General features: G+C 38.7%; 1 long non-coding RNA gene and 1 other non-coding gene across 2 annotated transcripts; one reads left to right on the top strand and one right to left on the bottom strand.

Annotated features, from left to right (window-relative positions):
- Nucleotides 1-17884, bottom strand: LOC123517904. Its single transcript, XR_006678612.1, has 3 exons — nt 17526-17884; nt 15495-15551; nt 1-18 (listed from the first exon to the last, which is right to left on the bottom strand). It is a non-coding gene; the product is annotated as an uncharacterized LOC123517904 (long non-coding RNA).
- Nucleotides 10589-10662, top strand: Trnam-cau. Its single transcript has one exon. It is a non-coding gene; the product is annotated as a tRNA-Met (tRNA).
- Nucleotides 17885-20470: the final 2586 nt, after the last annotated feature.

Here is a 20470-nt window from a genome sequence, read left to right as displayed (position 1 = left end):
ACACACACACACACACACCTCGCCATTTCTTTTACCCATCCCCAGAGCAAGCATTCAACCACAAGAATCTGGACCACACCTCACCATATTCCTAATTCGTAATAGTGAAGCCATCCCTCGTTTCTCCCTGTCTCCACCTCGCCTGCTCCTTTCCCCGGCGCCTCCACCCGCACACCTGTCGAGCGCACCTGAGCAACGGGGCCATTCATTAAGGAGGTATTGACTAGAGGTGAATGCAACTGTCTGGAATAGACAGGTAAAGATAGAGAGAAGAGGGGGAGGAGCGATGATGAAGGTAGGAGAGAGAGAGAGAGAGAGAGAGAGAGAGAGAGAGAGAGAGAGAGAGAGAGAGAGAGAGAGAGAGAGAGAGAGAGAGAGAGAGAGAGAGAGAGAGAGAAGAGGGGCAGGAATGATGAAGGAAGGAAAGATAGAGTGAAGAGAAGGGGAAGGGTGGATGACGGGAAGGAAGGGGAGATATCAAGAGGGTGGGAATGTTAGGGGGGAAGAGAGGAAGATAATAAGTGGGAGACAGACAGATAACTGGCAACAGAAGAGAATAAACAAGATGGAGGGAAGGAAAAAAAAAATCATATAGAAAAAGAAAGTGATAGACGAATACAAGGGAGAAATTAAGACTGAAAAAATGAAAAAGAAATAGAAAAAACATGAGAATATAACGAAGAAAAGGATAAATAAATACAAATAAATAGGAGGAAAAATTAAAGAACCACCAAGACAGTCGGATAGAGAAAAGTAGAAGAAATAAGAGGAGGATATCGAAGTAAATAAGATCGATCAAAGAAAAAAGATAAATAATGATCAGTATGAATGAAAAGTACATAAGATAAAGAAGAATAAAAAAAAAATGTCAGGAATAAAAACGAGAAAGAACACAGAGAAAAAAAATACTCTAGGTGGAAAAAGAAGGATACGAGAAGGAAAAATAGACGGAAGGAAGAAGAAAGACAAGAAGAAGAAGAAGAAGAAGAAGAAGAAGAAGAAGAAGAAGAAGAAGAAGAAGAAGAAGAAGAAGAAGAAGAAGAAGAAGAAGAAGAAGAGAAGAAGAAGAAGAGAAGAAGAAGAAGAAGAAGGAGGAGGAGGAGGAGGAGGAGGAGGAGGAGGAGGAGGAGGAGGAGGAGGAGGAGGAGGAGGAGGAGGAGGAGGAGGAGGAGGAGGAGGAGGAGGGGAAAGAGGGTTCACAGGCACTAAATGACTAGTCAGGTCGATGTCACAGCGACACGGGACCTTTCAGGGTGCTTAACTGCCTTGTTCCGGTCATTATTTCTTCGGCCCCTTTGTGGAGAGGGAAGGAGGGGAGCGGCAGAGGGGAGGAGAATAAGGGGAAAGGAAGAGGGGAACGAGAGAGGAAGGAGGGGATCAGAAGAGGGGAGGAGGCAAGTGTTAGCGTACAGTAAGGTAACGAAAAGGGGAAGGGGAGAGAGAGATAGGGAAAAGAGGGAAAAGAAACGGCAAAAACTGAACTGTAGAGAGGAACAGCATTGAAGTGGCAACAGCACGATAGTTAAAGGTGGAAAGGGACGGGGGGAAAAATTGAGAGGAAAAGGGGGAAGACGGGAAAGGAGAATAATGTTCGAGGGGAGAGGTGCTGAGGGAGAGGAAGTGCTGTGAGAAAAGGGTACAGAAGGTAGCGGGAAACACACAGAGGAAGGAACGACGGGAAGGATAAAGGGTGATAGGCCAAAACACAAGTCTGATAACCAGTATTCAGAAACGCTTTGACAAATGTTTTCCAAGGCCACAGGGATGACTAGATGTGTTTTCAAAGTGTGTTTTCCCAGTTAACAATATAGAAATCTCGTCAAACATCATCTAGAACCGTAAAAAACGCCAAAAAAACTCTTGCAAATTTAGATAAAGTCTTTTGAAATAGAGAAGGTGAAGCACAGAAGCGTTTGAGAATACGAGTCTCTTAGATAAATGGCAACAAAGACAGGTAAGTCAAGGTGTGGCTCGAAAAGGTATACCATGATTTACCGCAGGAATTGATGGATTGATTAATCGACAGATTCAGACAATGCCGTGATTAATGACCCACTGTACTGAGGTCTTATCACAGCAAACATGCGTAGAGGATTGTATAAAGGTATTAAAACAGATCGAAGGATAAATAGAAAAGTAAATAATGAAGTCAATACCAAGTCAATAGAAATTTTTAATATGGATGATCTGTGGATATGAATATGTTAATTTCCCTCAGAAGACAATAGAAATTCTTAATGGGATACGTGGATATTAAGTATGTTTTCCTCAGAAGCTGCTATATGTAGACCTGGTGGCTTATCACAGCTTCCCTTTCCTTATTTTATTAGGTTTTTATTTACCGAGAGAACTGATTCATTGAAAGAGTGATGAGCCGCAAAACTGAGATCATAATTACAAAGCACACATACAAGAGACTTTAATACACAGACTGGTTCTCTCACAGTGATCGATGAATGGAATGAAGTCTTACTAGCAAGGTGAGAGTGGCGAGTTAGTAAGGAACTTTGAAATATTAACCTCTTCAGTACTGGAACGCATCTTTACCATGAGTTTTGGATGTGTTTAGACGATTTTATTGATATTTTGGAAAGGTCTATGGAGGCCAGAAGATTAATGGCCAAAGTCTTTACTATTTTAATACTCGCATAAATATCTGAAGCTGTATAAAATCACCAAATAGTAACCAAAATGAATATGAAAAAGCGTCACGTTACTGAAGAGGTTAAGTAAATGTGTAAGTGGTGATAAGTGGGTACAGATGTTTTTTCTCTATTTTTTCTCTCCATACGTCTTCCATATCATTATTTATCCTGTCTTCGTTTCACTGTTTCCGACTATCAAATCTCGTGCATTTATCGTTACGTATTTTACAATTCTATTTCCTTTTTCAATAACTCCTTTGTATCCCTTCCAATCCACCTCTTTTTAATCTTTCACTACAACTTTTCACTTTTCCTTTTTCCTTCCATTTAACATTTCCTGTCCATTCCTTTCCCTTCACTTTATACTGGGAATGAATGCCACGTGCAGTTCTGAGGGCTCATTGCACCTTTACTTCATTACGTCTTCACAAGAGGAGGATAATGCTAGAGTGGCTTGTACAGATCGTAAAATAACCTTTGAGAATCACACATATCGTACAACAGGAAGGATAGAGGGACGACAAAGGGAAGAGACATCTGAAACGTGATCCTACGGTGTTTTATATGACTAGAAAATATTAGGCTTCACGATAATGATGGAGCCCTAAAGTACTACATAGTATGGCCTTAACCCCTCGAGTACCATGACGCGTTTCCATATTCATTTTGCTTATTATTTGGTATTATAAGCTTCAGAAACTCATGTGGGGGATTAAAATATTGAAGATTGTAGCAATTAATCTTCTGATCTCCACAGACCCTTTCTAATATCAATAAAATGTTTAATCGTACACAAATCTCAAGATAAAAAAAAAAAAAAGTGTCCTAGTATTAAAGGGAGTTAAATAAATAATGGGATCCTAGGAGAGAATGATAAGATCCTAGATAAGACAATGCGACCCTAGATAATGTGACCACCGGGGAAAGTGTTATTTTACTCTTGAGATGATCACGTGGCCTATTGATGGATTGTAAATGAGGTGGTATTGCTTCAGATACTAATAAGATCAAGACACTTCATAAGAAGAATAATAAGAATAAGAAGAAGAAGAAGAAGAAGAAGAAGAAGAAGAAGAAGAAGAAGAAGAAGAAGAAGAAGAAGAAGAAGAAGAAGAAGAAGAAGAAGAAGAAGAAGAAGAAGAAGAAGAAGAAGAAGAAGAAGAAGAAGAAGAAGAAGAAGAAGAAGAAGAAGAAGAAGAAGAAGAAGAAGAAGAAGAAGAAGAAGAAGAAGAAGACAATTAATCATACGAGAGTCTAATTCTGGGAAGGTCACGTGATTCAGTGGTCGTTTCCTCAATCACTTGTGACTCTTAAAGACTATTTTCCAATGCCATAGCTGAGAATATTATCTTCTAATGAGTGGGAAATTTTCATAATAACGATGTACAATCCTAATAAGTTGTAACATAAATATTTGTGAGGCAACCACGAAAAACCTATAAGCAATCTCGAAAATCATAACTTCTAGAAGAGCTCAACAAGATAATCAAATGTTTGAAGATTCCGTCGCAGGAGAAAACTAGAGGAAAGGTACCAAGACATCCCAAAAAAAAAAAAGGAGTCATGAGTGATTGAGGTTAAGACGCCGCAATAACAACAAAAGTAATGAAAACAAGACATTCATATGTTTGAAGAATCCGGCGCAGGAGAAAACCCGAGAAAGGATACCAAAACACCCAAAACGGAGCCATGAGTGAGTGAGTGAATGTTGAGGTAAGGCGCCGCAACAGCCAGTCATATGGTACTATTATCAAACGGTGATTGACTAAACTAAAAGGTAGCAAAAAATATAAATTGACAAAAGACAAAATTAAAGGGCTAAAAACACGAAAACAACACAATACTGCTCATGACATCGTGATCTAATGCAGAGGAAGGAAATGATGACACACGAATACCTCGATAAGAAAAGGGCAGCGAGAACAAAAAATGAGAACAAAAAAGTACTGGACGCCAAGCACTTGACCCCTTCAATACTGGGACACATTTTTACCTAGAGTCTGTATACGTAGACCATTATATTGACATTAGGAAGGATCTATGGGGGTCATATAAAATTAATGGCCGCATCTTACTATTTCAATTCCCCATTATGTTTCTGAAGCTGTATAAAGTCACCAAATAGTAAGCAAAATCAATATGGAAAGGCATCATGGTACTCAAGGTGTTAATGTAGAGTGACAAATACCTTACAAACTTCTTTCTTCTTTAGAGTACCAATCAGTCACTTTTGTAGCACTTTCATGGCAGATAATTAAATACAAACCATGAGACACGTTTCCCAAATTCACACCCGGACACCACTATGATCTCCAGTTTGAGGTCCGTATTCAGAAACGCTTTGCTCTCACAACGACTATTTTCCAAGCCTACAGATATGATTAGCGGGGTTTTCAAGAGTATTTCTCCAGTTAATAATGAGAAAATCTTGTCAATCTGCCTCTAGAACCGTAAAAACACATTCAAACTCATAAAATTTAGATAAAGCCTTTCTGAAATAGAGGAGGTGAAGCACGGAAGCGTTTGAGAATACGAGCCTGAGAGAGAAGAGGAGGGGGGAAATATAATGCGTTCCAAGTAGCAGTGGTAATGTGTTTCCAAAGTAGCAGTGTAGCCTCGGGGGGCACCTTATATACCTAACCTTGGAGGAAGAAAAGAAGGTACAATTTAAGAAGAGGGTAAGAACTAAAAGGTGGTGATGCAGGAATGGAGAAGAGGCATAAAAAGGAGTGTAAGAAGGCAGATGAGGATAATGCAACTTGAGAAGCCGAAAAGAATAAAATAAAGATAAAGACGGTGTAAGGATGGAGAGTAAGCATGAAATGGATAGTAAAAGTGAAAGTAAGAACTCTATAAAGGCAACACAGTATGCAAGCGTTGATAAAAAAAAAAAAAGGAAAGTAAAAAAGTGAAGCCAAGTAAGAAAGAAAACACACACAAACTCAAAAAAAGTGAAAAGGCCGAATGAAGGAAAACTAGTTGATGATAATACAAATGAAAGCTGCGAGAATGAAAGATGACCATAAAAGGAAAGGAAAAAAAGTAGGTAAAAAAAATAAATGCATAAATAAATAAGGAAGGGTTATAATACCTGAAAAAATACATCCTTCAAAGAATGAATGGGAAGGAAGAAAGGGAAGGGAAGGGAAGGGAAGGAAGGAAGGAAGGAAGGAAGGAAGGAAGGAAGGAAGGAAGGAAGGGAAGGAAAGGAAGGAAGGAAGGAAGGAAGGAAGGAAGGAAGGAAGGAAGGAAGGAAGGAAGGAAGGAAGGAAGGGAAGGAAGGAAGGAAGGAAGGAAGGAAGGAAGGAAGGAAGGAAGGAAGGAAGGAAGGAAGGAAGGAAGGAAGGAAGGAAGGAAGGAAGGAAGGAAGGAAGGAAGGAAGGAAGGAAGGAAGGAAGGAAGGAAGGAAGGAAAGGAAGGGAAGAAAGAAATGAAAAGCGTTAGCAAAAAGGGAAAAATAAACACACACTGCTCATACACTGAAAGGAGGAGGATGATAAAGCATAAAAGAAAGCTACATAAACTTAGCAAAAAAAAAGCAAAATAAAAAAAATGACAAAAAAAAAAAAATAAAACGGACAAACATGCTGAGCAAAACTAAACACAACAGAAAAGAAAGTGATACAAAATTCTCAGAAAAATAAAAACTGACCTGAAAAGAAGAAAACGATGAAAAAGACGAAATAAGGGAAAAAAAAATGTTTGAGGTGAAATTATAGCAAGAAATACGAAGAAAATAAGGAACACAAAGATAATAATTAGAGTTTCAGAAGACAAAGGAAGAGGATATAATAAAATCTAATGATGACAAGTGAAGGTAACAAGAGAGAGGGATGGTAAATTAGTAATATAGTGAAAGATATTGCTAATCTCTCCTCACACAGTTACTTCCTTTGCTCTCCATGATTTATTATTTACCTATTATTAATTATTATATTTACTTATTATTTTTGTATTTATCATTCATTATTTATTTTTCATTTAATACTTATCATTATTAATTATTATTATTATATATATTTATCATTTATCTAATCACCTTATAAACACAATAAAGTTATGAATCAAAGCAACTCAGCCATGGAATTTATTACATGCCTGTCTATTCCTTAAAGCACTTAATACACAGAAGGGAAGAACAAGTAACAAAGAAAGACAAGATTACTCTTTACCTTCCTCTGTTTTTAAGCTTTCATAATTCAATACTGGAATAATCTTAAGCAACAAGATTACGGTATATTTTCGTTTTTTTACCCTTTCACGGCTATTGTTTATGATTTAGCCTTTTGAGTACCATTGATGCATTTCTATATTCATTCTATTTAATTGGTGATTCTATACAGCTTCAGAAACTCATGTGGGGATTAAAATAGTGATGACTGTGCATTAATCTGACCTCCACAGACTCCTCCTAATGTCAATAAAATGGTCTAATCACACACAAAACTCATGGTAAAAATGAGTCCCAGTACTGAAGGAGTTCAGTATTGGTGCAAGGTAAGAGTGTAATTATGAAAGACAGGACAGACTAGCAATAAGTGATGGAGTAGTCAAGCTTTTCCCCTTTACCTTTACCTTTAGCTACACTCTCCTCAATAAGATCAGACAGAGTTAGGGTTGCTTTGGTTAAAATTTACTAAGATGCTTTGGTGGAGGATAAGAGTGTATTACTGAAAGACAGGACAGACCAGCAGTAGGATTGATGGAGCAGTCAAGCTTTTCCTTAATATCAATAAAGGTTGCTTGGTTAATAAATTCTACAAGGTTGTTAGTGGTTAAAGGGTTAAGCTTTAATTCATATTCATAGAGACAGGAAGTGCCTCAAGTTACTTACAATTAATAAATCAAGGGACAAGAAAATAATAGCATGCTTTCCTTTAAAGACTGGAAGATAATTTAGTCACTTTATGTGATAAGAAAAAGGGACAGGGAAATTATACCATGGACTCCCCCACTGTCTGAACATTACATAGATTGGAAGATACAGCAACTAGATTATCTTTTTTGTGTGTGTTGAGGAAATGAGGAAAATTATGGGCTGCCTGTCTCCCTCTCTATTTCCTTGACACTTAACAGACTGACATGAATATGAAGTAATTTTGATATACAGTAGAATATTATTGCACTTTTGCTTCCATTTTCTTGCTATTTAAGAGTAACAAAGACAATCAAGAAAATTACTATCCACCCCCTTTAAGTTCCTCAGTGTATCTAATTAACACACCACCAGAAAATAAAATAATTTTCATATTACAACACTTTAAGTCATTTCTACAAAATAAAAAATAAAATAAAAAATCAATGCAAGTTTCCTTTAACTTCCTAAATATTTAACAGACTGGAAGAGAATCGAGGTATTTTTATATTTCACTGCAATGCGTTACTGTAATACCATCTTTCTTCCCTTGGCTTAGCTCCATTTATAGAGATAAGAGCCAAGTGGCCCATTATTTACCCTCCCTGCTCCTGGCTGAGCCAAGATATAAAAGTTACCCGAGGGAAGTGACCTCAGAAGAAAGGCAATCTGAACTCCCAAGTTTATGATGTGTTTGTGTCGGCTGCAAGAGTGGTGATTCCTGATGCCTCCTTCTGCTGCTCCTGCTCCTGAGTGTGCATGATGGGTGAGGGTGTGTGTGGCCAGTTGGTGGGTGACAGGATGGGTGAAAAGTGAGGGAAAAAACTTACATATTTTTCAGATTCAGTCAGTTGTGTTTAAATTATGTCCATGTCTTAAAGGGTTATCAAATTTGCATATTGTTCATAACGCTTAAAGATTCTGATAATTAGGAGCAGAATTACAATTGGAACTGGCTATGATTCTTAAATTGCATTCTTCCTTTTATATTTCTAACCTTTCACTGCTATAGACTTTTTGTTAACACTTAGAACACTTATGAAAAAAAAACTGCATGGGATAAAGAAAAATAATAATATGATATACATTCTGACTTTTCTATGCACATGAACTACTAAAGACACTGTAGACAAGTATGAAAAAAGTTATACAAGAGGCTTATGGTAAAAACCATCACGCAGTGAAAGAATTTGTGTACTGAAACACATTCTCTTTCTACTATGAGACTGTAAGATAGTATTGGTATGCCTCATGTAACTCACACTATTAACCTTTTTGTAGTTTGTCAATACTATGATACGTACAGTATTACGTTGTGGTCAAAATCAATAGTCTCTGCAAGTGTTGGTTGGTGTGGTTCATAAAATATCCATCCATCTATCTGTGTGTGCATAGTTACCACACAATCCTTACATACAACCAAGAGTAACTACAGTACTTGTAGGTGCACCATCTGTACATACACAACTTCACACCAATGACATGCTAACCCCTTAAATACCATGATGCATTTCCATATACATTCTGCTTACTATTTGGTGATTTTATACTTCAGAAACTCATGTGGGGGAGACTAAAATAGTGAACACTCTGGCCATTAATCTTCTGATCTCAATACTCTGTTCCTAATGTCATTAAAATGGTCTTATCGTACACAAATCTCAAGGTAAAAATGTGTCCCAATACTGAAGGGGTTAAAAATGTAATGAATGCCTCTCACTGAAAAATAGAAATAGAGAAATGCAAAGACAGGAAAAGAAATAGAATGACTCACATACACTGAAAGTAATAAAAATAAATAAAAAAAAACTGTAACCATATAACACAGGAGAAAAGAAAAAAAAAACAAGTGAGTTAAAGGAAATCAATACATAATGAAAGCCTTTCACTGAAAAATAGAAATAGAGAAATGCAAAGAAAGGAAAAGAAATCAAAATAAATAAAAACTCAACCACATAGCACAGGAGAGAAAAGAAAGCAGTGAGTTAAAAGAAATCAATACATTCTCAATTGTCACACCTGAACTGCCACACAACAATGGGCTCTTTATTGGGCCATGGCAGAGTGTCTCACTAAAAATCACTAACAGAGCAAGCCTTCAAGTTAACTAAGACTGGGACACCTTTTTACCTTGAGATTTGTGTACAATTAGACCATTTTATTGACATTAGGAAAGGTCTATGGAAGTCAGAAGATTGATGGACACAATCTTCACTATTTTAATCCCCCACATAAGTTTCTGAAGCTGTATAAAACCAAATAGTCACCGGAAAGAATATGGAAACACGTCATGATACTGAAAGGGTTAAGGCACCTACATTTACTCTCATTGCTTCAGCTAAGTGGATGAACTCTGCCTTCCCTCTTCCCTCATGTATGTCAGTGATTTACTAATGGGTACTTTACTTTCTTGACCTCTTCAGTACCATGCCATGTTTTAATTTTCATTCTGGTTACTATTAGGCAATTTCTTACAGCTTCAGACACTTATGTGGGGGATTAAAATAGTGAAGACTGTGGCCATTAATTTTCTGACCTCCATAGACTCTTGTTAATATCAATGAAATGGTCCCATCATGCACATATCTCAAAATAAAATATAGGTTGGTGAACTGGTTAGCTAAGTATACAGGTGTGTGTTGAAGGTCAGCCTGGATGACGTGACAATAACTGCACGTAAAGTGTACTCAGGTTTCAGTTACAGGTGTTTTTGCCTTGAACTGAATCCTTTACCTCTGCAGTCATTAAGGAAGAAAGATGAGTTTTTTTCTGAAGAACTGGGATGGTATCATCTTCAACTGCTCAGATTTTCTTATTTCCCGGAGTTTCTTTCAGTCTTTCACTAGTTCATAAATTGAGCTAATTGTATTCATAAGTTGTGCAAATATTCATCATGAAATATGTGTTATAGTGCTAATGTTCACTTTATTATATTTTGCTGACTTGTCTTCTGCTGATGATGCTCACTTTTATAAAGCTCAACAACCCAAACAACAAAATCTACAATGCTACAACAGCTACCATAACACACACACACACACACACACACACACACACACACACACACACACACACACACACACACACACGCCCGGTAGCTCAGTGGTTAGAGTGCTGGCTTCATAAGCCAGAGGACCGGGGTTCGATTCCCTGGCTGGGTGGATATATTTGGGTGTGTCTCCTTTCACATGTAGCCCCTGTTCACCTAGCAGTGAGTAGGTACGGGATGTAAATCGAGGAGTTGTGACCTTGTTGTCCCGGTGTGTGGTGTGTGCCTGGTCTCAGCCCTATCCGAAGATCGGAAATAATGAGCTCTGAGCTCGTTCCGTAGGGTAACGTCTGGCTGTCTCATCAGAGACTGCAGCAGATCAAACAGTGAAATTGAAACACACACACACACACACACACACACACACACACACACACACACACACACACACACACATATACAGCCTCATCTCCAACTCATATAATCTTAATCCTTAACTATTCCTTATTATTTTCTATCTCTAGCATTCTTCAGCCACACTAGTGTTCTCCAAGGTGTAAGCTATAACTCTTCATATCACACAAGTGCACTACCTTCTATAATGATCATCCTCACTTCCTTCAGTTCATCATTTCTAAACACTTAAGTTAGGATAATAATTAATGTTATATGTGCCTCTTTAGATTTACTTAGTTATGAACTTATGCATCCAATCTCTCTCTCTCTCTCTCTCTCTCTCTCTCTCTCTCTCTCTCTCTCTGAAGCCAATTCATCATTACAAAGATAAAGCAGTTTCAAATGATGTACATATAGTACTATAAAACACTATGAAATACTTTCTGAATACCTGAGAAGGGTTATGAGATGAAAACCTTGCGACATACTATATAAATGGATTACAATTACGAGACTAAATTTCATATAGTAAAGTATGTGTCAAACAAATTAATATACATGAATATAAAAAGATAAGCCCATGCGAGATAACCTTAATGGAGCCAGCATGTTCAATCTTTGCTGCGGATGTGTACTGAGACAAAGCTAAAAGTAGAAAATGTCTACAATGTGTGGGAGTAAGTCAGGGTACCACTTAGAACTAAATTATCACTCCAAGAGAGGTTAGTTTATCAATAAGTATGGAGAGCTGATACATCTTAATTCCAGCTTTTAAACTCAACAAACTCAATGCTCTTGTTTCAATAAAAAAAAAAAAACATTGGCCAGTTTTGTAATAATCTTAAAAAGCCACATGTACTTTCTTTTTCACAAGACAATCCCTCTCAAGCACAGGCCAACAGTGCTGAGTGTTTTGTTTATTTTTTCTCACTATGGACTATAGTGCTTGTAGGTATACTTGAGGAGTATGTATAGGAAGCATTGTTCAGCTTCCATCCATTAGTGGCACAGGCAATTTTATTTATAGTGGTACCCACATTAGGGCCCAAATCACCACCCAAGCACATCTTTGGTGCAACCACCTAGAACCTGGATATCATGGTGACACGTAGGTAACTTTAAACCACTCGACAAATGGCATAGTTTCAAGGCAGTAACATGGTGGGATTCCAACCTACACGTGGACGTCTGCCCGATCCCACGCTAACCACCTTATTAACGCCACCACCTCCCTAATATGACACGTGCACCATTGTGTGGTGCTTGGTCTCACCAACCCAGTGTGTGAGACTGACAAACTGATACATAGATAGAACAGACTCTCATCTTGCATATTTTCTTTTTCCACAATATAAATAAGAAATCAAATATATACTATCTACATATTATCTATTACGACTCATATCTAGTACAACTAATATTGAGATGCACTTCAACAATGGCTGCTGACCTTTTCCTTCACAGCAATCACCAACACAACCACTACTATATACAAGGCATTTCTGGCTCTGCACTTCATGAATATGGCTCAGTTTTCAATGGAACAAATGTATTAATGTTTTGTGGCTCTTCAACTTAATCCCTTCAGTACTATGAAGTATTTTCATATTCATTCTGGTTACTATTTCGGGATCTTATACAGCTTCAGGAACTTACATGGAACTGCATTAATCATCTAACCTCCATAGATGCTTCCTCATGTGAATAAAATGGTCTAATCACACCCAAAACTCATAGTAAAAATGAGTCCCAGTACTGAAGAGGTTACAACTTTTATCTATATTAATTTTTGGATACAAGGAAATATCCCCTCTATGCAGAATGAATGAGAACTTATGCTTAAAACCAAAATATTCAAAACTGATTCCATGAAGGTCTCTGCAAAAATATACCCAGCTCTATCTATAAACCAGGCCAGCAATCACACACAGGAAGGCCAAGACAAACACCACACATTCACATTCTTAGCCCGATCAAAAATTTATGCTGGAGAAAAAATGTGTAAGCTGGTAATGCGATGTTCAGCCCTCAGCTCATGGAGTGTACAGCTACAATGAAGACCAAAGGTTTGAGAAAAAGAATTGCATAATGCTAGTATTGTTTCTTCCAACACATTTTATGTAACACTGCTGTATATGACAATTTGGCATGAATAATGTAAACTAGGTGGCTATCCAAAACTGCTTCCATGTCAAGGAACAAATTTGGTGCCATACCTGAGTTAGTACTAGACTGAAGGAACTGATGAGAGGAAAAAAATAAACAAAGATAATGAGCTCATGAAATATCACAATAGATGCTTAAAAAGGGATAGACATATGATTTTTCCTTATGAGAAGAGGGACCTGCTTACCAATAGTACAAATTTACCATTCACAGGATATGTTTCCATTATCACAATAACTGAATATTTCAATAAACTAGTTATGAATGGTGCAGAGACCTGCTGCCATCACTGCTTTAGTCCCCAACAAGAAAAATCAGGCAATGAATGTATGTATGCTGCCATTACTATCAAGTCCCCAATAAGAAAAATCAGGCAATGAATGTATGTAAAGTTGTATGAATCTGTTGCAGTTATAAAAAAACAATAATTCTCAACATCTTTCATTATTATAAATCATAATGAAGAATTACTCAAAGATATGCTCCAATGCAAGATCATTCATTCACAACTTCCTCTCACCACATCATGCCTGCCTCCCTGCCTGCCTGCCTGCCATCTGTTCCAATGCATTCCTTTCTCGTCTTTATCTGAACACCAAATCAATATTCTTCTTTGGTCCAAAATCACCTTCTTAAACTGTCTGTCTTACATAGTCTTGTAAAAAAATGATCATGTACTAATTCACTGTCTTTCACACCCAAGTAACCAATGATTCTCAAGCAGAACTGACCGTGTCCATGTAACTTTCCACTAGTCACGTCACTGCTAAATCATCTGGTATGTTTACAAAATCAACAAAGCATAACTGAGTAAATGTTGCATTGATATGAGTGGAGAGACAAGTCACATAAATGCCTTCCACAGATTACAGTTATTAAAATTACAAATAAAAGAGCCCAAATGTGTCACAGAGAGCAAAAGAGCAAAGAATACCATATATCTTAGTGCACAAAATCCCAATTGCAACTACAAAATATAAATAAATAAACAATATCAGAGTGATCATCAGTGAAAATACAGAAAAATAGTATAACAGTACAAAATCAGTACAAAATCAGAAGCGACACTTGGTTGTGCTTCTTTCTTACATTTTCTTTTTTTTTTATACCCAATAAAATACTGATTTGGCCACATGTCAGGTAACATACTACACTCTCATTCTCTGTCTTTAGTTTTTGCTCAACCTTAAGTGCTGTGATGTACTAAGAATCTATGGTAGCCTGGTATTGTAAAATGACATGCAAAGTATCTGAGAACTTTTTATAGAACATGAACTGAAAGGGAGTGCAGGGTAGCTACTCAAGAAATGACCACAGCAATATCTTTCTCACTGCCCGAATGTTGCATCTCTTGCTACCTTCTACCTCTATTTTCAAGCTAACTGCTCATCTGATCTTATTAACTGCATCCTCCTCTCCTCCTGCAGCCTCACTGCCCAAGGCTTTCTTCTTCCTCTTAACTCTATTCTGTCCAACTCTCTAATGCAAAGGTTAACCAGTAGCTACTCTCAATTATTCAGCCCTAATCTGTGTAACCCTCTAATATAAGAGTTAACCAGCATTTCCAATCATTCATGCCTTTCTCTCATAAACTCTGAAACTCCCTGACTGCTTCTGCATTTCCAACTTCCTATGACTTCATTTAAGAGGGAGGTTTGAAGACGTTTATCCCTTTCTATTGGCTAAATCTCTTGGACATGCAAGGGAATTGGCAAGTAAATGAGCCAGGTTTCCCCTCTTACATGAAAAAAATATACACCGAGTACTCCAATACGACACCCAACACTCAACACTTCACTTTGACTCTACCATTGTGTCTGGAAATCATAAGCAAATTTTTACATCAAATCTCCAGTAAAAATTTTGTGAAATGAAAGACACATAAAAATCTTACATGATGTGATGTTACAGCTACAGTGGATAAATAAAAATAAGGTGGCATAAAACAATAGGACTTGATAACACTACTCTCAATTCCTCAAGCTGGTGAAGAACGTGTAAGCTCAAGATTGGAAGCTTTGAACCCACTTGAGTTAATGATGGCAAGCTTCACTACTGACTGGAAGACAACTTAGTTAACAGATGAAAAACAGTTCCTAATAACATAATAAAGATCTTCCTCAATCACAACCAAAACACTTAAGATTGCCTACAATGTTAAGCTTGCATGATGGTTAGAGCAGCTGAGATAACATTTTACAATCTACTGGTATCTAAATGAGTGTGCTGGATGGCAACTTCAGTCTTGGCTAAATGAACTAAAATGAAAATAAAGTAAAAGTGCCAAAGAACTGTAGGCATTTGATATCAACATAAACTCTTATTCTGTAACATTATCCTTTATGGAAACAACACAAATTCAAAAAGCTCCAATACCAGAACAGTGTACATGCAGAAGAGTAAGGTTCAGAAATGGGATTAATTAAATCTCTCCTTACCTTACTGTTTGGCTGTTTGGAAGACTTCAACTTGGAAGCTCAACTTGTTAACTCTGCTCAGTCTGAAACACATGACAATAATTAAACTCCATCCCATAAAGCAACATTAAGTATATGGAGAAGTCAGGGTAACACAAAAGCATTACCTTCACAAGTACTTCTCAAGGTACCACACTCTAAACAAATTGCTTATCTAAGTAGGCAATGAGATAAAAAAAAATATAGGCGTGGCATATTTTGCAAGGGATTAGGATTTAGTGATGTCATCCTTAGCTTATCTGATTATCTTAAGAGACTAGAGAAAATGAGATAACAGCACTGTATGCATGAGTATCACAGCCAGATGGTGTGGGTGTAACTCTACAAAATGGAAGGACAGAGAGAGGGGTGGGGAATAACCAAGGTCACTCACTGAAATGGTACCCAGATACAAGAGGGGGAAAAGAGAGAGAGAGAGAGAGAGAGAGAGAGAGAGAGAGAGAGAGAGAGAGAGAGAGAGAGAGAGAGAGAGAGAGAGAGAATGTACGTAGTTCCCTAACCATATTCATTCTAAGTTAAGCACTGATGAGTAGCTACTGCATAATTAAGCTGCATACAATGTTGAAGCAAGAAATGTCTAACAAGAAATATGTAAGTGATAATGCAGCATCATAAAATACATATTTTGCTATGAACAAAGTGAAAGAGGCTAACAATTATAATGAACACAACATACAAGACGTGCACCTTCATTTCATAATGATAGGATAGTGCATTATTAATCAATGGTTCTCAAAAAAAAGAAGAGATAATGACCTCGATGATAAGCTCTGAAAATAGCCTTAAGGAAGTGTTAGCAAGTCTTAGTAATGGGACACAAAAAGTTAACAGTAATCAATCAGATGTAAATTGCACTGCTAGAAGGGTTTCAGGATTCTGAATGCCTTAATTCATCTCAAGAATGATCAGAAAGGATCGATGTTTCAGCACTGCCTGGCTGGGTCAGGACAAGTACCTACCTATCCTGGCAATGGATGGCATAAGACTACCCCCCATAGCTACTTGAAATGTTAGCAAAGTACACAAATCTTGTACAAAGAGATGACCTTGTCAAGGCCAAGTGGCCCTTTTCAATTGCCATATGTTTAACTTGACCACCCCACATCACAAGCACTGCTACACATTAACATACATTAAGCTGCCATGATGGTGACTCAAAGGTCACCCCCACCTAAGGGTGTGGTAGGAATGCCTTAATGCATCTCAAACCACCATGGCACACACCCATACAATATGCACCCTGTCCTCTCACCCAATTTTTGCAAACAATACCAGTACTACATCACAAAATATTACCATATACTTAATGCTGGTAAATATTGGGTACATTTCAGGTCTTTAATACTAACACCCCACCAAAAGCTGCACACTAAATGCAATGGAACTAAAGCTACACACACACCAGGCATAAATACATCCCCCATTAGTCCAGCTGTGCTGACCAAAACACTGTTCACTCTCTTCTTTCAGCATGCCTAGTTACACCACACAATAAGCCCCTCATATGTAAGCTACCCATATACATCAGTTCCTCTAGGAATTAATCATGCCCACAATCTTCCCATGACTTTCCACCCTAATAATGTGCACAGCCAAGCTTTCTGATGTCTCTACTCCACTCTATATTGTGCTTGCAGGCTGTGGCCAAGACTGCGTGACCTACACCATCATACTGTGGCACAAAATAGTTCATGCTGCAGAGATTTAAAGGCCCATGAAGCCGGATTCAATGTGAAGGTCAGGTGAATGACGCTCTAATCACAGGGGAAGGCGTACCGGGGACAACCTGCACCAATGTATCAGCAGGCAAGTCACCTCGTGGGCTCTGGCGCTGGTGCCTGGTCACATGTGGCCCTGCACAGGCCAGAAAACAGAGGTGCAGTGTGGCTTTTATAAATAGCTTGGCTTGGCCCACTTAACTATACGATGAATAAACCTAAATTTTCCTTGGTGACAACAACATTGAATGGCCTGTATGCACCACGGCCTGCACTTACGTCCTGCAGCTGCCGCCCCTGGCCTACATGGTGGTGAGGGGCATGTGTATGTCTGGGAAGGGCCCGAGGAGGTGGAGAGGGAGGAAGGTGAGCGTCAAGATGGCTGAATGGCGACGCTCAGAACAGCTGATCATCAAAACACAAGAACATCACAGAGCAAAATCAACACGTGTGCAGTAACTGCTAGCCACCCGCCTGCCTCCACCACCCTGGGCACTGCTGCATACCCACACACGCCCTCCACCACAGCATGCAAGGCCGGGAGAGTTGCCCCCAACATGTTAATATATGTTAAAGTAAAGTACTTACAGGCACTTGAATCAAGTTGGCAAGTACAGTATTTTTTGCATTTATCCCTGGCATACCAAATGAGTCAGCTAAACCAAATCCCACAATCATCTGTTTCCTGGCCAAGCATTCAAGGATGGACCGTGTCACCGGGTTCCCCGCTGGCCAGCCAACTTATCAAGAGGGGTAGATAGATTAACTCAAGTACAACAAACTTATTATACCTAAAACAGTCTTTCACGCCCTCCGCAACACCTGTACAAGGCACCACGGTCCCTCAGGAGGCGGCAGAGCACTCCTGACTCACTTACCGGTGTCATAGAGGCGGAGTGTATGGCCCAGACGTGTGGCTCCGCTGCCAAATGAGAGCCAGAGGGGGTTTCAGGGGCTTCAGTTTACTAGTGAAGCAACAATCTACTGAAGCGCCATCTACACAATACGCGACAATCTTGCACATATTTGGCCATAATATGAGGTCTAGAGGTGGATTTTTGGCAGGATTTTTTTGACTGATGGAAAAGCTTGATATTTCTTTGTGAAAATTTAGAGAGAGTACGTAATTTCATAAGGCACAATGTTAGTTTAGTATTGTTTACGTTCGGTGTTTACATCAATCAGCTGAGGTGGGAGCCGTCCCCGCAACACAGGTAAATACTAGAAAACTAGCGCGTAATTTGAAGCACGTGTCTTCTGCTGCTCCTCCTTCAGATACCGTTCCAACGCACTCCAGTGGGAATCGATCGTGTGGGGGAGGATAAGTGAGCGGCGTGAGGGAGTCTGTCCCCTGCTACGGCCAGACAAGTACGGCCTCACGCCACAAACATAATGTATTGATTACCATTAGCAATCGACCGGTGTGCACCCCTCCCTTCACCTTTCACGCTGGTTTGTATGTACTTATCTGGGTTATCTTAATTCCCATTCATCGAGAGTAATTTTTGTTATTACATTATTGTTAGTACTACTACTACTACTACTACTAATTTCAAGAGTTCAACAGCACCAGCAATAATATTGTAGTAGTAGTAGTAGTAGTAGTAGGAGTAGTATATGTTGCACGGTAGTAGTAGAAGTAGTAGTAGTAGTAGTAGTAGGAGTAGGAGTAGTATATGTTGTACGGTAGTAGTAGAAGTAGTAGTAGTAGTAGTAGTAGTAGTAGTAGTAGTAGTAGCAGCAGCAGCAGCAGCAGCAGCAGCAGCAGCAGCAGCAGCAGCAGCAGCAGCAGCAGCAGTAGCAGTAGTAGTAGTAGTAGCAGCAGCAGCAGCAGTAGTAGTAGTAGCAGTAGCAGCAGTAGTAGTAGTAGTAGTAGTAGTAGTAGTAGTAGTAGTAGTAGTAGTAGTAAAAGTTGTAGTGGTGGTAATGGTAGGAATGGCGGTGGGGATGTCAGTGTGCAGTCCTAACAGTGGTGTCGTATGTTGCTGTTGTGTGCAAAAAGAAGTATGAAGTAAATTGAGCATATAAAAGATAACGAGTAGTGGAACACACACACACACACACACACACACACACACACACACACACACACACACACACACACACAAACACACACACACACACCATTAACAAGATTAAGAACGATTACTCTTGAGGACTGACCGATGGCCTCTTTTTTTTTTTAGCCTCTCTTTTTGTTCCTTTCATAAAAAAATGGATAAAGATAGAAACTGCAGGCCTGTTTCTTCTTATATTTATGAATAAGCACTCAGTGACAAAGCTTTCAGTTACAGTCTTCTTATTTACTAATGCAAATGTCATGTTTACCACACACTCATGTATCAATCGCATTGTTTATATACACTAAGCTATCTCTATGCATTGCCCAATAAAAGAGACTAACAGTTCTGTTTGGTGAACATTACGTATGTTTGTAAGGAAATAATTTGAGAATGTGTTGAAAGCTATTGAGGCTTTGAGATATAAGTAAAATTCAATATGGTTTTCAAATGTGTTTTCCATGACTTTATTAATAGTTTAACTGGCTCTCGTGAAATTAATAGGGTTTTCAAGGATATTTTAATCAATTTTAAGATGTAAAAGTATTGAGGTTTTGATCCATATAGGAAGTAGGAAAAGAAGGAAAGGAAGACCAGCCACTCCTCACAGTCTTTTACATTCAGAATTTGTTGTAGCAAGTGAGAGGAATAAGAATATACGCCGCCTTACATTGTTCTACTAGTAACTACAGACAGTGTGATGCTCCATATGAAGGTTACCCCGATGAGATGTTTCTGCAGTGGTATCTCTCTCTGTGTCTGCTGTTTAAAAATTACCCTGATATGAAGTGCCAAATGAAGCTCCTATCACTGCAGCATGTTTTCCTCCTCCTCCTCCTCCTCCTCTTCTTCTTCTATCCCTCTATCCTTTCTGCCCCAGCCTCTATTGTGTGTGTGTGTGTGTGTGTGTGTGTGTGTGTGTGTGTGTGTGTGTGTGTGTCTCATTGGTAGAAAGTTGTGAGGATTTTTCGGGGTGGCATAAAAAAAGTATATGGTCCAAGGTTTTCCGGATCTGCATGCTGGTGCTGAGTTGATTTCATAGTCGAATGAACTTATTTTCTGCCTGTTTGAACGATTTGTCATTCGCCTGCGGTGAATGAGAGAGAGAGAGAGAGAGAGAGAGAGAGAGAGAGAGAGAGAGAGAGAGAGAACGCTTTGTGTGTG

Source organism: Portunus trituberculatus, chromosome 43 (assembly GCF_017591435.1).
Source record: "Portunus trituberculatus isolate SZX2019 chromosome 43, ASM1759143v1, whole genome shotgun sequence".
NCBI classification, from domain to species: domain Eukaryota; kingdom Metazoa; phylum Arthropoda; class Malacostraca; order Decapoda; family Portunidae; genus Portunus; species Portunus trituberculatus.
Note: the sequence above shows the minus strand (reverse complement) of the source record. Positions and strands in the feature narration are given on the sequence as shown.